This window comes from Dermacentor albipictus, chromosome 4 (genome assembly GCF_038994185.2).
Source record: "Dermacentor albipictus isolate Rhodes 1998 colony chromosome 4, USDA_Dalb.pri_finalv2, whole genome shotgun sequence".
Classification (NCBI taxonomy): domain Eukaryota; kingdom Metazoa; phylum Arthropoda; class Arachnida; order Ixodida; family Ixodidae; genus Dermacentor; species Dermacentor albipictus.
In genome coordinates, this window is record NC_091824.1 from 118,971,843 (window position 1) to 118,989,578 (window position 17,736).

At 49.5% G+C, this 17,736-nt stretch overlaps 1 protein-coding gene and 1 long non-coding RNA gene across 3 annotated transcripts in view; one reads left to right on the plus strand and one right to left on the minus strand.

Moving 5' to 3' along the window:
* igl (igloo) overlaps positions 1-17,736 on the plus strand; it is a 246,681-nt gene that overhangs the window by 182,925 nt on the left and 46,020 nt on the right. The window lies entirely within an intron of this gene.
* LOC135916014 (uncharacterized) overlaps positions 1-17,736 on the minus strand; it is a 218,815-nt gene that overhangs the window by 164,674 nt on the left and 36,405 nt on the right. The gene's annotated exons all lie outside the window — the stretch shown is intronic.

Below are 17,736 nucleotides of genomic sequence, written 5' to 3' on the forward strand. Positions count from 1 at the left end.
GCTAGATACCGCATTTCCCCCCTGACAGTTTCGTCTAAAAAGCTAGTTCTCTGGTGCCGCGGTCAGTTGAGCGCCTGTCTCTGAACTGTGATAACCGGCGATGAACTTGCGCTGAGCGCCGAGTAGTTATCTTTTAGAGCGCCAACTGGTTAGTTTTATAGGGAACTGTCCTGTCCGAGCTTGTCCTCTCCTATTGGGGTTCGTCAACTAAGATGACATATGCGCGTGTCAACTTTAGTTGTCTAGAGATTCTCCGCGCTTGTAGAGAGACTCTGGTGATTTCCAAACGATCCAAACGAAAAATGCATACAAAAAGTATCAATGTGAAGAGAAAATGAAACAGAGAAAACGCATGGGGGTTAACCACACGAGAGTTTTTGGTTTGCTACTTTGCTCTGGGATGAGGGAAGCAGGGGTTGGAATGAGGTCAAATCACTTGCACGGTCTTCTGATGTGACGATGAAACTTGTCAAAGCTGTATCATTATTCCTTCTACAGGGTTTGGTCGTCGAACTGGTTGAGCACGACGGAGAGTGATCGTCTCCGTACACTGTATACTGCAGGTATTCGTATAGGGATAATGACATATTGATAATGACAATGATAACTTGTCGCCGCAGTGGTGACGTCCAAACAATTAATTTGAGACTTTTCATAAACTGAGTGAACCTTATGCAGACAGCGGCGAGACTCTAAAGAGTACGCGCATAATTGTAAAGCACGTAATTACCACAGCTACGTCGAATTTTGGTAAAATGGGCAGGCGCCACGGCAGCTGGCGAAGATTTCTCAAGCTTTCTAACACACTTGGTGTAAATTTTTCTACATTTGAACAGTCTGTGTAAAGATTACAGCATCAGCTAAATATCGCATTTGAAAATTCTCGCGGTCACTTGGGGTTCGGCTCTCGACTGACGCTTGTTCTTGTTTTGTCGAATCTGGTTAACCTTTTCATTTTTTTTTATTTTTTTTCAGTAGCCTCGTCCCTGTCTGCCATACAGCTACATTCAGGTATATGCGCCGTGCAATGGTTCTCGCAGTTCAAAGTACACCCGGCGCGCCATTAAAATAACGCAGTTCCAGGAAGAGAGCCCGATTTCGCTCAATAGTTGCGGTGAAACTACCAGCGCTCTAGCGAAGAAGAAAAAAAACTTTATTCAATTAAGACTATAGTGCGAGACGATTTTGTTTTGTGGAGATGTCGCTCCTCGGAGGTGAAGTGGTGAGCATCTGAATGGCCGCCAAAGCGAGCTCGCGAGCGATAATGCCAGCCTCGATTTAAATGCTGCAGCAACCGGCGTGATCGATCCGTCGCGTCAGCACTTTTCGAGCAGCTCTAAATTTTACTTCTCGTCTAAAGAAATAGGGCGGCCATACAAAAGAGCACCGCCGTTTGTTTGTCGCACCTAACATTCCTGTACAGTTCAGCGGGCGGTTGTTCGGCGTCCTCATGTTGTGTGACCGGTGTGTGGGGTGGGGGGTATGCAGAAAGCTGGCGAAGACTTCAAGCCGGTACGTTCTTCAACCTGCACACATTACACAAAATGTTTCCAACCCAGTACAGGGATACATGTCCGTGGTGCGGAACAACCCCCACGTTATACCACATCACGTGGGAATGCAAGCGTGATTTCGCATTCCATAAAGTAAATAACCCCAGTGCGGAACAATGGGAGGGTCTGGGAGGGTCTGGGAGAGTCTGCGGAACAATGGGACCAGCAGCGAGCTCGCAGCCCAACGGGCAATTGTGCAGCACGCCTGCGAGGCAGCAAGACTCAGCGGTGCCCTGGAATAGGGGCGCCGACCTTGTGAAGCGGCCAGGACTCAAAACATGAAGACACCGGCCCACCGTCAATCTCTCTGAGATATAGAGAAATAAAGTTTTTCCATTCCATTCCATTCTGCGTTCTCGCGCTACACTCAGGCGCAAACTTTTCACACTGCGCAAATGCCGCACTAAGCGCACACTCTATAGAAACATTATCGAGCACGGTTTCCTTGTTTCCTCGTCGCGAATTTTCGAAGCAGCGACGAGATGTGAGACAGGCGTCAGAAGCTTCGTCCGAGGAACCGTAGCGGTTGCTCTTGTGGTTGCGGCTAACGTTACTGTTCGCGCTATGTATCCACACATGCAAGGTGCGTTTCGCGAAAACCCTATCGCGGTCGTGCGAACATCCGCAGAGCCGACCAGGTGCCCGCCATTAATTAGGACAGGAGAGTACTCGGGACAGCTGGGTAATTGAGGTGCACGAAACGAGCCTTAATACTCGGGGCACGCGTCTCCCTGTTTATTTTTTCGTTCTCGTTGAGATAATTCGAGCCGAGAACGGCGGAGATCTCTCCGTCCACGAGCAAGCAAACACGTGAAACGCTTTTCTCGAAGTACCGCGATTCAGTGTCCCGAATGCTTTCTTTTTTCTTTTCCTTTTTTTTGCGGAACGAGCGAAGAAAGGGAAAGCGTGGTGCTTGCTGCGATGTGGGACGTCGCGATTGAATTAAGGAACCGTGCCACGCGTGCTTCTGTCCTGGACAGCGTCGGTGGTTCGTCGAATGACATCGAAGCCATTGGTCACGTGAAAGGACAGTCACGCATGAAAAAGAAAGTTTTGATTTTGCCGGACAGGTCAGCGCACGGATAATGGTATTTCGAAACAGAAAAAAGTTTTTTTGTGTGTGTGTCAGAGCAATGGCTGATAAGAGTACTTCCGAGAATGTTTATGGTGTATGTCGCAGATACGTTTACTATCAGCATGTTTCTTTTTTTTTTATGATAACAGGTCACGCAAGAAAAGGAAACCCTGTTTCTCTCTTATTTCTCTTATCTTGAAGTGCATTTTGTTAGTTAAAAAGCAGCATGAACTCCACATGGCTCGCGATTCGTGAGAAATACCATGCATGAATAGGTGCTGCTTCGAAGTAAGTTCTTCTATAAGATTGTGATTGTCATTGTGGTTGCGATTTAACATTGAACATTGGGCGGTCAGCTAAAGCGGCGCAGGCCATACTGCTAGCCTCTCAGTGACTTGTTTTACTAGTTCACCTATAGGAGCGATCGGGACTGAACGAAAGCTACTTCAGAAACATCGAGTAAGTCGTCGACGACACTCCGACGCCGCGCATTCCACGCCGTTCAGTACTCCTTGGTAGCGGAACAGCCACGAGAAGATATACGTCGTGAATGTGAGAGCCCATTTCTCCTCGGTGCTTCGAGTTCCATAAATCTACCAGAATCGATGATCTCCCGTTGCGGAACAGAGCAGGAAGCTTGTTTGAGCGATTAACACAAATCTATGGTGACCCCATTTTTTTCCATCAGTCCGTCCGTCCGTCCATCCATCCATCCATCCATCCATCCATCCATCCATCCATCCATCCATCCATCCATCCATCCATCCATCCATCCATCCATTCAACCGTCCATCCTTCCATCCAACCAACCGTCCGTCCGTCCGTCCGTCCGTCCGTCCGTCCGTCCGTCCGTCCGTCCGTCCGTCCGTCCGTCCGTCCGTCCGTCCATCCGTCCATCCGTCCATCCGTCCGTCCATCCGTCCATCCATCCATCCATCCATCCATCCATCCATCCATCCATCCATCCATCCATCCATCCATCCATCCATCCATCCATCCATCCATCCATCCCATTCATGTGTGTATAAACTGCTGTGAGAGAAGTCAAAGACTGCTGTTCGGTGGCGCTCTTCGCACTTCGCATATATAAACTCGGAATTTCCTGTCGAAGATATGCTTAAGCGGATAGCATTAGGGTGACCAACTAATTTCCGCGATGGTAATGGACTAGAGGGCCACGCCAGAAGCCGTCCAAAGTGATTTTACACAAATGTGCATTCTTTGTCAATAGTATACAGGCTTCGTTGTCTGCGGCCACCAGGCTGACTACAGAGTGTTTAGGGAGTTCCTGTAGTATGCTATAAGTACGATCATCCTGGACAAGGAAAAGAGCTACGATAGTAACCATCGAGGGGTTTGGAACGTCAAGATTTCCGCAAGAACCGCACCACACAGTCGCACAACTCATGCTAAAGGCTCAGAACGTTCTGTATACTTTCGAGAAAGGGTGTACATTTATGCGCTAGCTTAAAATATATAGACGGAACTTGTCATTTTTCAGCAGACTTTGTTGTGTTTTGGAGACGCCGATATGTGTGCAGTTGTGAATTTCCTGAAGAAGGAAGCCTAATCTCCCAGAAAGAGCGACCATCCTGCATAGACTCGATTGCTTGGCTAAACAGCTCGCTGCGGACCACTTCTTATCGCTTGTGAAACTTGCACATCTACATCGTGTTAAGCGATACTCTCATGAAAAGTACTTTTGGGTGGCACAACATAAATATGCACGAAAGAGTACTCGGTACTGCGCGTCCCTAAGATATCAAAAAATAAATAAGAGGAAATCAGATAATTCAGGATACTATACGGACTATACGACCAAAATGAAAAAAAAAATAGAAGAAAGAACACTGTTTGGAAACAAGGCGCGGGTGTGGACAGGTATGAACGGTAGACCATGATTAATCTAACTGACCAATTGTACTTGTTCAAATTCTATACTTTCGTGCTGTTAGTTTACCGTTTGAAAACCCCGGCGAGAAAAATCGAGACACCTGCAAAAGCAAAGCTCGTTTCCATCAGTCATACTCGTATTCATAAAATCTCTGGAAACGAAGAGGAATGACCATTAGAAGACCAATTTATATTTCTTTTTTTCACTCCCAGCAGCTGACGTGAGCTCTCACGGCTGCGCTTAGAAAGCCTGTCGGGTGTGTCTTTGCAACCCTTCTTGAGCTATGTGCCTTTGTTGCCTGTTCCCAGCAGGTCTATCACCGCTCTCTTGGGGTGGCGGCAGTAAAAGACCTCCGCGTTCGCCTGGCTCCCCGGCGAGCACACGTCGGGGCCACCACGATGATGGTGGGCGTGGAACCTCAGCCCACGGCGACGTGCTTTCATAATGCAGCGGGACAAGCGCGGAGGAGGCGGGGTGTGCAGAACAGTGCGCGCCTTACGCGAGAAATGCGGCGCACCCAGGAGAAGGCACCGTGACAAACGACATGACGTCGTTTAATGAATGGACCGGTGACTCCCTTTTCTTCCCGAGCAACTTTATCAACTTGCCCCGTAAACAAAGCAGAATAATAATAATAATAATGCATCGAAGATCACCGGACGTCCTTTATTGAGCGGCGCGACTGACTTGACCCGTTTTCGTGCCCGAGACTGCGTTATGCGGTTTAGCGCTTGTCCCGTGCATGGCGACGACCTTTGCTTGGGCTTTCTCGCTGGCCGCCTATTATAAGAATATTTTCGGCTCTCACTAGCTGGTGCGGCCACGCCCCTTCGCTGGACGGCTGGAAATACTTCCACTTCTCGTGCTTGTCCCTGACCTCTCCGCCAAATGAGAGCGAGAAAAGAGGAGCCCAAAGCTATTGCAATGTGGTTAGACAGCCTTTTTTCATCGTGCTGCTGGCGCGAGTGAAGGAAGCTTGTTGTTAAGCCAGTACGTGATGGCACCCCCTGTGGCCTGTTTATTTTTTTTATTTATTCGTGTGTTTTAACGTCCCAAACCCACAACTGAGGCTATGAGAGACGCCATAGCGGAGGGCTACGGATTAATTTCGACCACGTGGGTTATCCTTAACATACACACAAATCCAAGCGAAGTACGAGCGTTTTTTGCATTTCGCAATCGTGGAAACGCGGCCTAGCATCCGCGACCTCGTGCTCCAAAGCAGAACGTCATGGCCGCTGCACCACCGCAGTGTGTGATCACCATGACAACGACTGGCAGGCGTTGAGAGAGAGAGAGAGAGATAGCAAAGAGAGGAAATGCAGGGAGGTCAACCAGACGAGTGTCCGGTTTGCTACCCTGCACGGGGGGAAGGGAAAGGGGGAACAAAAAGAGGAATGCGGGATAGAGGGAACACTGTGTGCCCGCAGCAAAGCGCCTGGGAATCAGTCACGTCCAAGCAAGTGCTCCGCCGATACGTTAGGCTGCCGCCATCCTGCAGTCTGAAGCTAATCTTTGTGCTTCCGCATAACTGGTAATGCACGTTGAAGTGACCAGTGAAGACCAAGGAGCCGGTGGGCGTCAGCAGTATGGTGCAGTGCGTGGCAGTATATTGTTAAGCAGAACCCCAGCCGTTTTGATTTCAGTGCGAATAGAATTATGCGGGTGAGCCATGATGCTTACTCTAGAGTTGCAAGTACTGAATGGAGAGCATAAAGCACTTGCATTGCACTTCGCGCTGACGAAGTGTCCAGGTTATTTAAGAGCATTCGAAAAGTATTGACAGGCGTTGAAAATTGTGCCTATACCTAAAGGGTGACGTGAACAATAACTCGTTCAAGTGCACCGTACTCTCTTTCTTCGTCATGTTTAAGTCGACACATTGCTTCAAGCGAAAACTGTGATGAAGTATCACGCTCTGTGAAGTTACAGTCAGGCTAATGTGTTTTACAACTCAAAGGGACGCCACAAAAAAATATTTATGTAAGCTGGCTCCCCGTGGTAGCCCAGAGGTGACCTCAAGCATCAGCATTGCGCTGCCGAGCTCGAGGTCGTGGGTTGGATCCCAGCCTCGTTCGGGCGAAATGCAAGAACGCTCGTGCGTATAGATAGAGGTGCGCGTCAACGCATCCCAGGTGGTCATGATTATGCCGCAGTTTCTCACTACGGCGTGCCTCATATTCAGATCGTGCTTTTCGCACGTAAGAACCCCAGAGTTTATGTGGGCTGGATTGGTAAACTGCGTATATAGAAGACCAAAAGCGTAAGCGAAGCAACTTTGAGTTGCTACTCAAGCTAACTGAGACGTCATAAATCTTTAGTGTTTTCTTGCAGCTGGTTGACTGTTTATCAATAAAAAAAGCATTACATTGCATTCTAAGGGAAGGAAACATAAAGATCGCGAGTGGCAGATAGCTCGCGATCTTTATGTTTCCTTCCCTTAGAATGCAATGTAATGCTTTTTTTTATTGATAAACAGTCAACCAGCTGCAAGAAAACAAAGATCACGAGTGGCAAGAAACAAAGATCGCGAGTGGCAGATAGCTGAGGAGTGGGTATGAGCCATGGTGTGTGCTGACGTGTCTCACATGTGCTCCTCGATTTTTCGGCAAAAGGCCCGGTAATTCGCCCCAGCTCATGCAAGGTCTCACACAACGGCATCCGTGAAGTTACAAGGACCGTGTGGATACCGAAATCTGAGGTGCGAAACCATTTCTCTCCGATTTAGGAGGATTTTTTCTACGAACACAGTGTCACTGCGAGCTAAGCCTGAAGAAAGCAGGACCTAGCGGCCGTGCATAGGCGTGGTCCGGCGGGGCCATCGACCTTGCCGGGGACCTAGAGGCGACGTGCTTCAAGAAAATGGCGTCCGCTATGCGTGTGGAAGTGGACGGTGAAGAAATAATGCCGGAGCAAGTTTCCGAGAAGTTTGGCTGGCGCGTCGCCGGTGAGAAGAAGACCCAAGAGCAAGAGAGCAAGCTAAGTCTAACCCCGGTCAACGGGGGGCCGGCGGCTGCCGGGCATCGTCGCCCGCAGCGGAAAAATTTCAAGAGCAAGCTACTCAAGGCAGCGAGGATGCCTGTGTTGCCGAGGCAAGATATCAAGATCGTCATGCGTCCCAGGGGAGGTCTGGACATTGGGGAAGTATCTAGATTCGAGATCAGCCGAGCCATCGTCGCAGCTGCGAATGTGAGTGGCGAGGAGGTGACGCAAGATGTTGTTTGCCCGAACAAACAGCAAAACATAGTTGTTATCAGTACGCCTAAGCGAGAGAACGCGGACCGCTACTCGGCAGTCAGAAGCATCACTATCAACGGCACGGCACACGAAGTCAGCGCCTACGAGACCGCCCCCCACGGCACCGTTAAGGGCGTCATCAGGGGTGTCCCGATGACGGACACTATTCAAGAAATCAACGACTACATCGTTCAAGAGTATAACCCTACTGCTATGCAAGCCAACCGCATCGGCAAGACGACAACGGTGGTCATCGCATTCGACGGCGACAAGGTCCCGAACTACATCAGATACGGCAACCTGCTGGTCGAGTGTTCGTTGTATCGCAAGCAGATCGATATGTGCTACCGTTGTGGTCGCCTCGGTCACCGGATGGACGTTTGTCCTAACCCCGAAGACAAGATATGCCGCGGTTGCGGCATGAAGAATCCTGAAGAAAGCCATGTTTGCAGTAACCCCAAGTGCAGCCTCTGCGGGGGCAACCACTTCACCGCGGACAAGGAGTGTACAGCGAGGTTCAAGACGCCATACGTCGTTCGTAAACGGCGTTGGGAACGTCAGCAACGAGAACAGGTGCAGCAGCAGCAGCAGCAGCCGAGGGGGCCAGCGTGGCAGCAGACAGCGTGGCAGCCACCGAGCGGGCGTCGTAGCCGCTCCCAGACCAGGCGAGGGAGAAGCACGAGCGATACCAGGTCACCATCGGCAGCTGGGGCTCGCAGGCGAGAATCTCGTTCGAGGTCCAAGTCGAAGACCCGGCGGAGCAACGGCGCCGAGAAACAGGTGGGCTGGGCAGCGGGGTCTCCCGTCGCTCTCGACAATAGCAATTTCCCTCCCCTCCCCTCCTCCCGCCCTTCCAAAGACAACGAGTGTAGACACTGTTTGGAACTCAAGGAGATGATAGAGAGGCAGAACAATCAAATCAAGGACCAAAACAATCAGATAAAAGCAATGATGGAGCGTATCGAGACGCTCAGTAGAACAAAGAACAGTGATAATGACGTCATTGCAGTTAAAAGGAAAGTACCCAAGAGAGACACCACCAGCGCTACTCCAGCGGTGACGAAGCTGATCACGTCATCGGCGCAGATCACATCACCGGCGTTGACGCAGTCAGTGACTCAAACTCCACAGACGGCAGTGGTTGCCATGGAGGAAGAGAAGGCTGAGGCCGCCGTTGCTCCGACAATGGAGTCGGTCATGAGAATGCTTACGCAAATCTCCAGCCAAGTTTCCCAAATGTCTGCGCAAGTGAACAATCTAACAGTAAGAATAGATAATGTGGAGGCCAAATGCAGCCAACTCTCCGTTAGAGTCATGACGATGGATGCGAAAAATAAGCATCTCACCGTTGCCAAGATGAAGTCACCACGGCTTAATCTACGGGTCAGGCCGCGAAAAGTTGGTTCCGTGCGCAAATCTACCGCTCAAAAAGTAGAAAATGACGAAGACTAAAGGGAAGCAGAAAGAGACTGCGATGTTATTTCAATGGAACTGTAGGAGTATTAGAAACAAGATAGGGGAGTTACAACTATTCGTTGATAAATTGGACCAAAAACCGGATATCATAGCGTTACAAGAGACCAACGGCCGGGCCAAGCTCGCAGGATACATTACGTATATACGGACCCTAGCGAAAAGGGTACTGCGATCTTGGTCCGCAGCAACGTGGCGGCCACACAACACGTGACCGCTCAGCGAGGCTGCGAGCATACGCTCATCGAAATTCACAGCAGAAGAGTGGGGGGGGGACAAGAACTTTTTCGTCCTGAATGCTTATTGCCGACCGTCCAGCAGGGTCATTGACTTTGAAGGCACCATATTGGACTGCATTAAAGAAGCAAAAACAAGACCAATTTTAGTGCTAGGAGATTTTAACGCCGCCCACACGATGTGGGGTTATAAATATTCGTCCAAAAGAGGAAACCAATTGGTTAAAGCTATAGAGGACCACGACATGGAGGTGGTTAATGAACCGGGTGTACCAACCAGGACAGGCACTAGCACGGTCAGAGACACCACACCTGATCTGACGCTAGTTCGGGGGAACCTCGACGTAACTTGGCGTAACACGGGGGAAAATCTTGGCTCGGATCACGATATAATTTGTGTAACCCTCGGGGGGACTGACATCAAGGCGAAACTGGGTCAAGCCAACATTACAGACTGGGACCGTTTACGTAGAAGCGCAGACAGTGAAGGCGAGGATGAAAACCAAGACACCAAGACGTATGAGGCATGGGCCAAAAAGCAACGCGAATTTGTAAAGAAATTTACGCAGAAGATTACTACTACCACGCAAATACCCTTCGTAGACAGCAGGCTTAGTCACATGTGGGCGGCCAGGCACGGTCTTACTCGAAGGTGGAAGAGGCAAAGACATAACAAGAAGCTTCGCAGACGTATACACGCGCTCAACAAGCAAGTGTCCGAGTATGCGGAACAACTATGCAGGGAAAACTGGATGAAGATGTGTGATGACCTGCAAGGCACACTGTCTACGAAGAAGACTTGGAAGCTGTTGCGACACCTCATAGATCCATTAAAAAGCAAGAGCGCATGCGTCCGAGATCTCACAAGAACGATCAACAGTTACGACGGTGACGGGGAGAAGCTCATTCGTGAACTCACAAGTAAATACCTCAAGACCGAGAAGAGCGGTAACCCGACTCACGAGTATGAAGGCGATAGCAACGTCGAGATGGACGAAGCCTTCACCGAACTGGAGCTGGTTGCGGCCATCGATGAAAGTAATCAAGGCAGCGCACCGGGAATTGACGGCGTTACATACAAGATGCTAAAAAATATGGGCGACAAAAGCCGAGCAGAACTGCTAACCCTCGTCAACGCGTCCTGGGAGAAGGGTTCGTTACCAAAAGAATGGAAAGAAGCGGAGGTGCATTTCATTCCCAAGCCGGGGAAACCACCCCACGTCGACAATCTACGCCCCATCTCCCTCACGTCATGTGTAGGGAAGGTGGTCGAGCGTATGGTGTTCAAGAGACTACAGAGACATTTGGATGTCACTGATCAGATGCCACCGACCATGTACGGATTCCGGAGGCACCTGAGCACGCAAGACGTCTTGGTGCAAATACACGAGCTGGTTATCAAGCAAGCGAAGACCCCTACGCCAAGAGCTATCCTGGCGCTCGATCTCAAGGGGGCCTTCGATAACGTCACACACGAAAGTATTCTTCGTAACCTGCACCAAACTGGATGCGGAAAGCGGACATTCAAATATGTGCAGGATTTCTTAACCAATAGAACGGCAACCATCAAAATTGGAGAGGAGAAGTCGGAACCGATAGCCCTGGGAGACAGAGGCACTCCGCAAGGATCGGTTCTTTCGCCGCTTCTCTTCAACCTGGCACTCCTCCCTCTCCCGACTTTGCTTCAAGACATAGAGGGCATAGATCACGCTCTCTATGCAGACGATATCACTGTGTGGACGTCGAGGGCAGGGTCGGAGAGTTGGATGGAGGAGACCCTTCAGAGAGTGGCAAAGACCGTGCACGAGTTCGCTAAATCGTGCGGCCTCAGTTGCTCGCCACAGAAGTCCGAGTTACTCGTCATCAAGCCAAGAAGAAAGAAAGGAGACCAAGAGAACGTACGCATCACCATCGACGGGACGACCATAACACCAACCACGCAAGCACGTATCCTGGGTGTCATCTTCCAGAACAATGGCAAGGCGGGAGCGTCGATCGACAAAATCAAAGTTTCAACGGAACAAATTTCGAACATGATCAGAAGAGTCACAAACAGACAAAGGGGATTGAAGGAGGACGATTTACTGACGCTCGTCCAGGCATTCTTGACGTCGCGCATCGTTTACGCGGCGCCGTACCTCAAGTTGCTGAAAAAAGACAGGGACCAGTTGAACGTCATTATACGAAAGGCAACCAAGATGGCGCTGGGCATTCCGAAGCATTCTTCGACCGACAAGCTTCTCGGCATGGCCAAGCACAACGTCGTCGAAGAGCTAATAGAAGCTCATCTATCTAATCAAAGAGTTCGGCTCAGTCAGACGTCGGCGGGACGTCGCGTTCTTGCCAAGCTGGGCTGGCAAGAGGCAGAGCGGAAGGAAACGGGGCCGTTACCCAGGTTGTGGGTGCATAAAATCCACAGTAAGCCACTGCCTAGAAACATGAGGTCGGGTCGTAACGACGGCCGCAGAGCAGCTCGTATAGCGGCCTTGACGGAGACTTTGGGTCAAATAGTAGAAGAGGAAGAGGGGGTCACTCTCTTCACAGACGCTTCGTTACCCAAGTATTCATCGAAAGCAACGCTGGCAGTTACGACGCGGGATGTGCTCGTAACCTGCGCCTCCATCAAGACGTCTTTTCCAGAGGTGGCAGAAGAGGCCGCTATAGCGCTAGCACTCGCGCAGCCCAAGGTGGGAAGAATTGTCACCGACTCGCAAAAGGCGTATAACAACTACAGGAAGGGGTGGGTGTCTCTTGCGGCACTAGATATTCTCCAAAGTAAACGCGACGTACCTGAAAGGAAAGTTGAGTTAATATGGACACCGGCTCACTCTGGGCTGGAGGGCAACGAACTTGCCCACCAGTTCGCCCGAGAGATGGAACACCGGGTTGAGGAAGATGAGCCACAGTCCATATTTACTTACAGAGACATTACGAACCATTATAAGACGGAGAGGCGCCGTTACCCCGATCCTCACAAATCGCTTAGCAGAGAACAGCAAGTGATCTACAGGCAATTACAGGCAGGATCCTTCCCGCACCCTTACCTTCAAAACAAGATGTACCCGGAAAGGTACGAGAAGGATTGTACCTTCTGCAAAACTCATTTAGGCACGCTCCAACACGTCATTGGAGTATGCAATTTCATCAAGGCGATCCCCCCACCTCTTAACTGCCCCACTACCCTACCCCATGCCTCATCCACCCTTACCGAGCGATGGGAGACCTTGCTAACCAGCACCGCCCTGGAAGACCAGCTCGTCCTGATCTCCAGGGGCCAGGCGGCTAGGGAAGCATATGGGTCCCGTGAAGAGGGAACCACTTCCATCGACGGCGTCTAAGAAGATGTCGAGCTCGGCTCAATAAAGTTGTTTCTCTCTCTCTCTCTCTGGCAGATAGCTTAGTCCTTGTCCTTGAGCGGGATTATTCGAAGTGGCGGGCATTACTATACAAGTCGTGGTGATTTTGGTAATTCGCTGAATATGTTTTGAATCCTGTTGCAAGTAATGTACGTCTCTCTTAATAATCCAGCTCAAGGACTAGAATTATGTTACCTACAATGAGCGCTTTTTTTAAATTCCGTAGAACTTAAGGATGATCAACCAGTACAACGCATGGTCTATGCGTGCGACATGACCATACGAGATCTTATTGCGGCGTTAGCCGGCGTTCGTGCATGCGTGTGCGTGTGTGTGTGTCTTTCCTTTTATGTGTATTTTTCTTTTTTTTCGTCCACCCTACGTAAATTGTGTCCTCTGGAATAACCCCCGGATTCTTTTTATATGATCCCCTTTGGATATTACTGCTTTACAGGGCAAAAAGGCAATTTCGAAAAACGAAACTTGTATGTTGCATGCTGGTTCACCAACCGCAGTGATCGGTATGTACGACGCCATCGGCCTCATACAGGAGGATAACGTAGACATAGCATAGTGATTTCGAGTCTACTAGACTTGAAATCACGTAGTTTAGGTCTACTAAATGCGTGAAAACGATGTCGGTGGCCGACGCAAATGTGTTATAAGGATTGGGACTTAGACGTTTCCGGGGTTGCACAGCACTGGCCATACAAGAAAACTCTTAAAGCTTATCTCCCACGCCAAGTGATCAGATAGCGATAACTTTTTTCCAGTTCACGCTGGCAATACAGAGAGGCCCGTTCTCCGAGCCTCTCTGTACCAATACAGCTAAAATATTCTACAACACAGACCTAAATACAGCGCGGCTGATAATGCACGCCGCGTGTTTGCGCAGCCAAGAGGAATTTCCGCATACTGTTGATACTGCTGCATCGAAAGGCTACACAGTGGCTTTTAGAGGACCTCTTATGAACTGACATCGCGCAAACTTCACGGAGAACGAGCTAAAACATCTCGAAATATCGTTGCGCAGCACGCTATGGCAACGCATTCAAGCAGCGCCATTCCAGTTGGCACAAGCCAGAGAGGAGGAAAGGCTCGCCGCGCGCTCTTTCCTCCTTGCCCGACGAAGAAGTCCGTAAACAGTGCACTATTTTGTGCATATGTGCCTCATGTAAGACATTCTTAGACAGCACATATTCGCCCGACTAATGTGACTACTGCGACTACTGTGACATTCTGTAGTAAAGCGTGTGTTCATTAGGTGCCCTTATTTAACAGCGCAGAACATTTATTGGTGAACCACTTCCGCGTCCGCTTCGCTGAGCCGACCCCGAATGTTGTCAGGGGTTCTTTTCTTTCCTCCTTTTTCTTTCTTCTTCTTTTTTGTAGTAACTGTTGTCACTAACATCGACACTACAACGAGGCTAAGCAATCTCGCTAAGTGGCCAACGCCGGTATAAGAGAACATAACACGCCCATTTCGATCCCGGAGCTCGACCTTGTCTGCCTTCCAGTGGAAAAAAAGGACACAGTTGTGGGTGAGGGGGCGTTAACGACCCGATTAGCGCTGTGGGCTGTTGCCCGTGATTGCATCCGCGCAGTAAGTCACAGAAGCGAAGCGGCATTCGCAGGTTGTTCGGGCGTTTGTGTGTCTGCAACTGTTGCTGAGCCGTGAACATCCACTCCATCGGGACCTATCACGTTATTATTAAATCGGCTCTGGTGTGAGCAGTTCTCGGAGGTGAAATCTGTCCCGCAACAAATTACACATTGCTAACGAGAGCAATGGGGGCCGAATGGCTAGCCGGGTGCTTAAAGACAAGGGCTGCTTAACTGGGCTGTGTCTCTCGTCTAAACGTCATCCTGTCTTCTGCGCTGTTCGATCCCTCACCAACACAAATTATATGTTTCGTGAATCCGATAAAGTCAAGTCGAATCGGCTTGTCGGACCGACAGCTGGTAGTCGGGTTGGTGTAAACGCTAGTGGGTCAAGCCAAGCGAGCGTCGAGGCGAGTTCGATCAACCCGCCTGCAAGGGTTGTTTGACTCGCCCAGTCCGATTGGCAAGATGCATGCAAACGCAGTCGGATCTGGTATGGCCAGCTCGACTTCTGGCTTAACAAAGCTGCAGAGCACCCATTTCAAATGAACATATGTTGTAAAAAGCTGTCACTCGTTTCTCATTCATATTTTTTTTAATTTGTGATAAATTAAATCGCTCTGCACGCACACTTCATCACATAATGTTCTAGTTTACTTGCGTCTTGTTTATATTGACGGTCCGGTTCGCATGATTTTGCATGTGGCAATAATCGTTCATAGGTCTCGCTTGCAGATTTTACGTTGGAACCTGTTCCTGTATTAAAATTATACTAGGTTCTTTGATGTGTTGTGTCAATAAAGTTTAGTTGAACTGTATCTACCGAAAACACGTTCTGTAGACAAAGTAGTCCACTAAATTTTACAGTGAAGAGTCGCATCGTCGCCATCACTTATGCGACGCAACTGTGAAACCACACAACCACACGTTCTATGCAGAAGCAGTGACCAAATACAAACGGCAGCAATAAACGTAGACATGCGTTCCCTGGAAACCATGTAGGAGCAACAGCGCGCAATGTGATGACGTTGTAAAAATAAGAATATGTATCTCGGAAAATTCATCACACTTTATAAGAAATGCTGCACGCAGCAAGCAAGTCCGCAAAAATGTTAACCAACAAGAAAGAAGAAAATGATGCTGGTATATAGGTTGAGCGCCACTGTGATGGCACGCAACTCGTTTGTCGAGTGAAAATTATGATGTTCCGGCATTGCGAGAAATGAAATCATAGGGCATCAGGACAGGGCGAGCAAAATGATTAGGCAACGTCATATAGACGAGAAAACCATGGCCAGGCGGCGCTACTGCGCCGCCTCCTGACAGCGCCCCAATGTGGAAACGCCAAGCAGCGCGGTCGCGTCGTGGCGTAGTCTCCGCTTCGTATACGTTGTGCCGTCCGCGCTTTTCTTCGCTGCTCGTTCTTACGGCGCTCCGTTTTCGACGGCGGCAGATCGCCTGCTTGCTCAACAGCGATGCAATGATTGCCGTGCGGTTTCAAGAAGGTTGCCGACGCCGACAGCTTTCTTTCGTGGCGGCAACCTCACGATAGGGGAGCGTCTGCTTCCGAACATGTACGGCATTGAACAAATTGTGGACGGTGATGTGAGAGTGAAAGCCAAGTGCGTGTCACAGGTGTCCGACAAGATCGTAGATGACGTCGAGTTAGAGGTACGCACCATGTTCAGAAATTTAGCCACTTTTATTTCAATTACAACATAAGTCACACTGGCAGCAGGAACTTCTGTTGTCATACTACTCGATGACTGCAGATCCATTGGGCTGCTTCTTGACGGTTCCGTCACTTCACAAAGGCATGTTCTGGAGTCTGTTTCACACGTGTCTTGCTGTTGAGCAGCAGTACGAAAGCACATGTCCCGCTGGTGCTGACTGCTGAGAAGACTGTTGTGATTGCCATTGGTCTGTTTGGCGCCGCTTCCATCTGCATCGCATATAAATGAAACAGTATGTGTGCCTATTTGTTGTGGGGATTAAATTACTCCCAATAATATGTTTGCAAAGGTAACGTTCCTGTGATTGTGTGCGTATATTATTCTACAAGAGCGGTACCACTACAAGTTATGATACTTGCACACCTAGATACTTAGAAAGCATGGGCAAACAACAAACATAACGCACACGTCTCGAGCGGCTGCTTTCCGATCTGCCGCTTCCCGACGCACGCGACGACCGCGGCTTGCATTAAATACAGTCTGCTACCACACAAAAGTAGCGCGTGGCCCCTTTCGTTACCTGCACAACTAGTAATTTAAGTTGCAGCGTTTGGAAAAGGGAAATAATTCTCTTGAGCTCATACATGCCGATCGCGAGGGAAGGCACAGTGGAATAAAATAAATTCAAAGCCATGCCAAAACCACGAAATCATTATGAGGCCCGCTGTAATGGGGAGTCTCAGGAATAATTTTAACCTCTGGCGGTTCTTTAACGTGCACAAAAATCAAAGCACACGGTAACAAGGGTGTTCTTGCATTTTTCCCCTATCGAAATGTGGCCGCCGTGGCTGGGAATCGAGCACGCGTCGTAGAGCTTAGCGGCGCAACATGCATGCATTTACCGTTAGCAAACGGCGGATGCCCCCACAATTCAACAACGCGACACTACTAAACAAACGGCCGTGCACTAAAAACAGGCATATGACTATTCCGCTTTCAAGATATTACACGCGAATGCGAAAGTATGAGACTTACTTGACTCGGCCGCGCAATGCAGTTATCCGTGCTTGTCGTCTGTCCTTCTCGTACCACTTCCCAGGAAATCTGTAGAACTTCACGGGCGGCGTAGGACCTTTTGTGTTTTCGAGGCTGCTGTGGCAATCGACAACACATCAGTATTGCGTGCCACCTTTCCTGGCTGATGAGGTCGCACTGGGCATCGCAAGAACCACGCGCACGAGCGCTCCCGCCGTACAGAACACGGGCGCGCGCTTGCGCAGCGACGACCCTCGAAACTTCCATCGGTCCGCTAGGGGAGCATTCGGCGCTGGTGCCGCGCGGGCAAACTTTAGGTTGCCTTGTCTATAGCAAAGTAAAAATAAGAACTCTACAATTGCGTATGCCTTATGTCGTAAAAATGCGATGTATATAGTTGCCGTTAACGTGAACATGTACTTGTAATGTATTTTTTTCGTTATGCAAAAACATCAACAAGAGTAAAAGCACCGAAATTATTTGTCGAGTCAACAGAATAAAAGCTGCAACCGAATATACGTACGGTCGCATTATCGCGTATCTGTCCGGACGTCTCGGCTAACTAGAACTGACAAACTATACGGCTAATAAACACCAGTTCT